Source organism: Octodon degus, unplaced genomic scaffold, assembly GCF_000260255.1.
Source record: "Octodon degus isolate 3935 unplaced genomic scaffold, OctDeg1.0 scaffold00086, whole genome shotgun sequence".
In the NCBI taxonomy this organism is placed as follows: Eukaryota; Metazoa; Chordata; class Mammalia; order Rodentia; family Octodontidae; genus Octodon; species Octodon degus.
Window position 1 is genome coordinate 9,549,085 of NW_004524662.1, and position 8,533 is coordinate 9,557,617.

Consider the following 8,533-nt stretch of genomic DNA (forward strand, 5'->3'; position numbering starts at 1 on the left):
TTTTACTAGAGAGATGCCATCTAAATACTTGGAGGAAAGGAACACCATTATTCTTATAAATCTACAGATACAAAGAAGAATCTGAATAAACAAGCCTGCTGAATCCCCTCAGTCTACTACCATTGGATCATAAACTTTGTTGAATTATATTTTTATGTAATTGTCTACTCTTCATCAAATCTAAGCAGAAAAGTGCCCAGGTTTTCCTGTTACTTTAGGTCTTCATTCTGAAGCCTGCTATGCCATGTAAAACTCATTTTGTCTACTTTTTTTGGTATGTTTTGTTATAGGGGCATACATTAAGAAAAATATATGCTTTCTCCTCTATAATACTAATTAAGATTTCTCAGATAGTTTCCTAGAAAAAAGCAGTTTGAGAAACCCTGAATTCTGAAGTGGGGCTTGACCTTTTGTTTCTATTTATCCCATGCATTGGAGCTTGGGACAAAAGCTTCTCTGTAATAAAGAAGGTACATGACCAGAAATGGTGACCCAAGAAATGAAGGGAACTTTTTTTTTTGCAGAACCAGGGATTGAGCTCAGGTCCTTGTGCTTGCCAGGGAAGCACTTATTCTACTGAGCCATCTCCCCAGCCCCAAGGGGAACTATTTTAATGCTTAGGCTTAGTCAAAAGTAGACAGTTGCATGGAAGAATGATCTCATGGCTGCAAACTAGAGAGCATTTATCAAGGCCTGTTTTCTCAGATTCTTTTTTGGCAATATATTCCCACGTTCAGTTCATCTCAGAGTTCAGGGCTGAGCACCTCTCCCTCAAGGCTCACAAGATAAGGTTAGAGAGACCTTTGCTTCTGTGGTTTGCTCTATTCCCTTTGGTTTAAAATACATGAGAATTAAAAAAAATTCTAAAAAATAAAAAATAAAATACATGAGTATGTCATTGTACTCCGTTTGGGGAATTTGTTTTGAGCTTTCACATTGCATTTGTCACTTACTTGATTATTAATGTGTCTGTTTTCATTCATCTCTTGTCCACATCTCTCAAGACTCCCTAAGTGGTCCGCAAACTGTGCAGTGACAGGGGCTGTGTTTTATTCATCCTGGTTGGGGTGGAATACTGCAGACCAAAGGCCATGTGTCTTAAGAGTACAGTAAACTCTTTCAGAAAACCAATAAAATTTAGCTTCATGTCCCACATAAGGGCAGTTATGTGATATAACCATGGATATGAAAACAAAACAACCTTTCAAAAAAGTTGAAAAGCATTCTGGAATTTGGAGAGTCACAACCTGTTTCCACTAGATGGAGGTAGTGATTTTCTTAGTCTGAGAGAATTTGAAGCTTTGCTTTGAAGAATCACAAACACTTGCTTAGGCCTTGGATGGTTATTGTTAGTAATTTAGCAGATTATCAATAATACCAAGAAGATTGAGCTTCATAATTTTACAACAAGCATTCTTTATATTTCTCACGCTCTGAATCCTAAAAGACAGAATAAAAGCAAATCAGACAGATATAACTAGTATACAATGAGACATTAGATAAATGATTTAAATACATGGTTGGACTCAGGGCATACTTTCCTGATTTTCTTGCATCTCAGCATAATTAGTGTCATTTTATGATAAAATAAGATCTGTGTTTGGAGACCCTGACATATTTCACTGCCTCAGCATTGTGCTGACTATACTTATTACTGCATGTTTATGATGTGACTGAGTTTTAGATATCAAGTATGAAAACTTGAACTGGCTTTTGGCTTAAGAGACCGTGTTTTGCATTTCTTCCAAAGGGCAAATGTGAAACAGACAAAAATAAAACCTATATGAACTGTGAAAATCACTTTTTACTAGGGGCAAAATTGATATTGCCATTGGTTAGGAAGTAAAATTCTTTACTTTTCTTAATTTCTTTTTTATTCTTTTTTGGGGTAAATGTTGTTACTTTCTTATAACTGTAGCAGAATTGTTAGAATTATCTTAAATGAGCTTTTGCGCCTGCTGTTATTTCATCTTCTAAAAAAAAAGTCTCAATCATATTCTTAATGTTTCTGTTTCCAAGCCAACTGTTTAATGCTCAAGGCTTTATTTCAGACTGCAGATCAGACTATTCATTTATGCTAACCGTAGGGCTTGAACAATACTGTAAATTAAAGAAAATGTAATTTTGGGATTTGTCTTATAATTTACCATTTTCAAAAAGCACTCTCTGGAGAAATTAATAGCTTAAATATTACTGGAATAATGAGGATCAAGTTTGAGGAAAATATAGCTTGAAAGTCTATTACTGAAAATGATGGAAATAGGCATTTTTGTATTGCTATCTGAGCAAATATAATACCATACCATTTATCTCTAATTATCCCTAAGAAAAAGAACAAGAAGCACTGAAAAAAAAAAAAAGAGTAAAGACTTAAATGGATCTGTTATTCTCCTGCTTTCCCTCACCTACTATTTCTGTTATTATAAATATTAACAAAAATCAGCAAATAGAACTACAGAGTAAAAACAGAAGGCTGATACATTCTTTGGGTCAACAAAGAACTTCAATGCAGCACATTGAAAAATCTTGGGTCTATTATTCCAGGAAAATATCCTCACAGATAATCCAAATGTTCATTTTCGAATCTATTCATGTTCAATGAAGTGTATGATTTTTCTATTCAAGTTAGAGAAAGCCAGATTGAGAATTTATCTAAATTCAGCTAATTATATTTGGTCAAGCATTGTCCTTGGCACGAATATTCTCCAGACCTAAAATTTTTGTACTTTTAATAAGCTGTGGCTTCGGGGGCCATTGGCTGCAAAAATAGAAATTTTAATTACCCCAGGATGCAGGCTATGAGAAGACCTTTATATTTTGTGTTGTTTTTTCCTGTCCAAATAAATGGTTAGGTTTATGCAACAAATGTGTCCCACAGAGGTAAAACAGGAACAAACAACAAGGAATAGTTCAGTGAGATTAATTTGTATCTTAGTTCAGCTTTGTAAATATCAGAGCTTCCTTTCTGAATCCTAGGTAGTTTCTGACAGCCATTTTCATTTTATGTTGTACGGCACAGTCATCATTTGGGCTGGGTAGCTTCACCAGCGCCCAATTAATTTTTAAATTGTACCACGAGGAATTGACACATTGTCTTGATGCATTTATATCTACGATCATGGAGCTCTGATGCCATTTACCACCCCCTTCCCCAACTTGTAAGAAAGACTCCTCTCTTTTATAAATGCAGGCATATGAGACAGAAAAGAAGCAAGCAGGATTTTTACACCTCCTCTTGTCAGTCTTGATGATTCATGAAGCTTGGTAGGCTGTGTGCCCTGTATCAATACAATTACATAATCATTACCTGTAAGCTAAATCACTTCACACACCCACTGGCGAAAATGTAACAATAAAGCTATTTTTATCATTTTATCTTTCAAAGTAATTATATATAGTTGAGCAACTAAACTGCATTCAAAGTAATATAACTTCAAACATTGCCTTTCCCTCTATGAAGCTTGTTCTTGTCTTGTACTATGCTCAGTGAAAAAAGAAGGAAAGAAAGAAAGAAAACTCAGTTGTAGTGAAAAGATAAAATGATTTTTCTGTGATTCAACGTATATGTTGGGGTGGGCAGAGAAGGCTAGGAGTACATATTTGCATAAAGCCTAATAGGGTCTTAAGTAGCAAGCCTTTGAAACAATGTTAAATACATACATTTGTTCCAAAATTTGAAGAACTGCCCAGATTTCCAATAATAAAAATGTGTTTATCAGATCATTGTCTTATAATAAATATAAGAATCAGTACACTTTCCATGAATCAAGGGAAATGAGGATATTTTTTGGTTTTATAATTCATTAGCTTTGAAAATTAGTGTGCTTAATTTCTGGGCATTTAAAAGATTTAGTGTTAGAAATGGAAGGCATATAACCTCAAGGGGCATGGATTTGAATCCAACACAGGTTGTCACAGAAAGTTGATATCATTTGACAACTGCTTTGTGAAATGAGCTGGTCTCAGTCCAGTGGACAGATGTCCATATTACAAAATGCTCTAATTGGCGGTCTTAGCAGAGGAGCCAAGAATCGACTGGGCCTGGAATCTGAACCCTCTTCTCACTCTCCCAAGGGGCAGACAGAGGTACACTCATAAAGGGAGCCTGGAATTTCTGGTGGCAATCATATACACATTGTATGGATAAACAGAGAACTTCCTGTTTCAAAGATGTCAGTCTAATTTTTCAATATATATAAGCACGCTTAACAAAACTTTCCAAGTTGACGCAAATATTTATTAATTTTTGGTATAAATTTATGATTACAAATTTGCATACTGCTCAAGAAGTCCCAGAGCTGGCCAGTAGTCAAAATAATAAAAACAGATTTCATTCAAGAATTATTGTAGCAAGGGAGAAGAGACTTCAGAATAGAAGGGGATCAATTCTGAATATACCCTGGACAAGAGCAGATTTATAGCTAACGAGCAAGATGCGGGTCGCTATGTGGAAGAAAGCTAAGAAGAAACATCAGAGGTATGGGGGATTCTGGTTAATCACCTTGACAGGATCCAGGACCCTTAGGGAAGGTAGGAGGGGGTGATCTGTGATTACCTGGGGGCTGTTCCAAGGTGGAGGGAATGAACAATTTCCTCAGCTATTCAGAGTAATGAGATGTCAAATCCTGACTTAGCAGGATTTTTTTTCCTAAAAGCAAGTAATACAAAGACTGACATGGAAGTCCAAATGTTGAGGCCTAGTTAAGAAGAGACTTCAGAGAAGCCTGACTAAAGTTCAGTCAAGAAGAAAGTCCTTGTCAATACACAAGTGCATTTCTCATATAAAATGTGAACTGTTGTTGGATTTAAGGACTATCACTAGTCAGCTAAAAATATCACACATGCCATGAAAACTGGCAAGTAAAATTCAGTAAATACTTCAACTTAGAATATTTTGCCTGTGGCTTAAATGAGCCCAATCTGCTATAGCTTTTCTGTGTGCCTCAGAAGCAGCCGTTTCCCAAACCTGGGAAATCAGATGGACTGAACTGCCGGACATACTCTTCTAGAACTAATAACATGGCAGTAAGATCAATAAGGTCTTTGTGCAGGATAATAATAAATGACTATTTCATATGCTTTTAACAGGTATGTGTTAACCTACTGTCCCTATATTCCTATTCCAGGCCAGAGCTTTAGCTTTTAGCTTTTTTTTTTTTTTTCCTTCAGGAGAAGTCATTTTTCAAACCATGGTCCACAAAACACTATTAATTCTGCAGGTATTCTTTGAGAAACATGCATTAAAAAAATCAAATCTTCTAAACCCTTATCAAATCACCAAAAAATACACATCAAGTGAATGTGTTTTTAAATGGTCGTAGAAATCTGGGAAAAAAATTGGTCAACTAATGTTAATGATGTGTGCTAAACTTACAGAGTTTTAACATCCGAATGTGTCTTTTTATTCTCAAAGAAGACAGAGTATGAAGCCTTTCCTGTAACACATGGTAGGAAACCAGTGTTTCAGAGGACATAGGCTGAGCAATTCTCTTCTCAGTTATTTAAAGTTTAGTGTGCTTCAAAAATCAATAATTATTATATGATAGCAGGATTTTCAAAGGAAAATGGGAACATAGGCAGAACTTGTTACCTGGAATTAATGGAGACTATTTGCCCATGATTTTCTGGACATTACAACACTGTTAAAAAATTCAGCTTTCTCAGAAAGGAAAATGTTTTACTCTTCAAAAAGTCTGGTAGTGTGTTACTCTTGGTAATCTATTCTCAGTAAAGTGTGAGGACAGTACAGCTTGCTACTATTTTCTTTAAAATATTAATTAGATAAGAAGACTGGGGAGATAGCTCAGTGGCATAAGTGCCTGCCTGGCAAGTGCAAGGTCCTGAGTTTGATCTCTGGTACTACAAAAAAAAATCCAAGATAAGAAAGCAGGATTTTTAAACTTTAAAAAAAATTTTAAAGAGAATAAAAAATAATGATAGTAAAAAAATTACAAATGATACAGAATTTCACTAAACAAAATAATACAAATTTGACAATGTTTGTTGTATGACATATGTTGTCTTCAGATTAGTTGTTTAATATCCTTTCTCATTAAACTTGTGTTATCCTTTATTTGGAGTTGTCTTTGTAGGCCAGCCAGTAATAAAGTTTTGAAACAACACAGTTACACAAAAGCAGCAGAGTTGTTGCTCCCATATTGGCTAAAGGGAAAGTGGAGACTTGTTCTGCTTCACAGGATTGGTTTACTAGATCTTTAGAGGAGAACAGTTGGGGGCTCTCCACCTCTGCTTTATGTTAGAATGTTTTTTAAGAAGCAGAAAATGTTAGTGTCTGATTCCTACTGTAAGTAGTTTGAGTTGAATTGATTTGGGTAGCAGTGTCAATCATGTGGATGAGTCAAGGCCATTGCCTGACCAATTTGCTCTCTGTGATAGTCTGAGAGAATGTTTTCTCTCCATGTGACACTCCTTAGGCACACACTTCATCATCGATCACTTTCCTCTGTGGCTTTATGATCTCCTTGGTCAGAAAATTTGGGACACAAGTGAGTTAAAGGATGTTACAGTACAGGTTCTCCTATGTCCTGAGTCCTCACTGACCTTGAAAGGCTAGGGCCAAAATGCTGGCTGTCCTTGCAGCCTTTCTTTTTCTCTAATTTTTGGTCTTCAAACTTAAGTTATTAACCCTCCAGAAGAGAAGCGTAATGATATTATTACCCTTTAACATAGGCAGTTGAGCTTAACTTCACTATCTGAATATCAAACATCTTAGACATAACATGGAACAGGTATTTTCTATCAAATATTGATATGTTAAACTTTAAAATCCCTACAGAATGTGAAGAAAAAAATATTTAAAAATATAAGACTAATCAATTACATATTTTTACACAGAAATTTAGAAATTTAACCATATGCAGCATTGTAGCAGGACAGTCTTGTGGTATTTTTTTTCTTGTCTCTTGTTTCCATTTATTACCCTTTTTGAGGAATTGAGATGCCTTAGCTCTTCCTGGACGTTTACAAGCAGCCCAGGTTGAGCTCAATTACCTGAGAGGACAGTGATATCACACGTCTCTTCTTAGCGGCCACACTCTTCTGTTGCTTCTTCTAACATACTTTCAAGTTTGGTTAGGAGGTTCCAGAATGATTTAATCTGTATTTGAATCTCCTGATGGGCCTGATACTGCATACTTTGGCATGCAGGTCAGGCTCTACACCCCTCTGTCCCCACTACAGAACTACACAAGCAATGTGTACATGAATATAAGCAAATCTGTTTACTAAGAGTTTTGTAATATCATAAATACCTTATTTGATGTTTGAAATATACTCTAGGCTGTAATTATCCCAGGAAGTGAATCAAGACATCAGGACCAAAACCACACTAATTTAGGAGCCGGTGTATATTTATGTGCAAGAGTGGTTGTTAATTAACTGAGTTTAGGTTTAGTGGGATATGTTTATGTTATTCACAATCACATATTTCTAGGTATATGGAAATAATTTCTAGACTTTTGGAACGGGCTTCAGGAATAGTTTCTCTATCTTTTGTGCCATCTTGCCCCATGTTACAATACAGAGATTTAGGGCTGGAAGACCATCATGGTATCCGTGTATCTTATGAAACTGCCAACAGTAATTTGTGAGTAGTAGAGTAGAAATATGCTGGAAATGTAACAAGGCAAAACTAGTCAGTGGAGAACTCTTCTAATCATCTGTAGAAAATTGTAGGATACATTTCTCACTGACTCCCGTCAAAATGGAATTTCTATTCTGTCAGGTAGAGCTCTGATAATACAGCAGAGACAGTTACAAATGTACCACTCGTGATTTCCTCTTTTGAAAGGAGTTGATGAAATCGGATTCACTTTGTGTTCCTGTGCTTGTAGTACAGACTTTTGGCAGTGCTATTCCTCTTCCTGTAGAGAGTTTTGTAAAGTCATTGGCATATGAAGGACTCAAAGAGTATGAAGCCAAAAACCTGATGAGAAAGTATTAGAGAGGCATGTCAGGCTACAAATTCACAAACATATTAGTTAAATTTTTCTGGTATTTGGGGTATTTATAAAACATTTTTCAGCTTTCAAAATCTTTAAAATTTGATTGCTATCATTAAGAATAAGTATTTATGGGCTGGGGAGATAGCTCAGGAGAATTAATAAATGCTTGCCTGGCAAGCGCAGGGTCCTGAGTTCAATCCCCGGTACTGAAAAAAAATAAAAGAATATTTATGTAGTGGAAGATGCCTATAATCCCAGAACTCTGGAAGGCTGAGGCAGGAAGGTCCTAAATATGAGTGCAGTGTGGACAATTTAGTGATTTAATGAGAACTTATCTCAAAAAAAAAAAAAAAAGTGGGAATGTAGCTCAGGGCAAGGGCCCTGGGTTCAATCCCCAACGCTACAAAAATTTGCTTTCATACATAAATTTATGCCATTTTAATTAAAGGTGGTAGTTACAGGTTATACATCCCTTAAAACCTGTAACTACCCTTAATATGCAGCTGTTAAAATGAGTTAAAAGAGCATTTTTGCATGTTTCCATTATATCAATGTAGAATGCTCTAAGT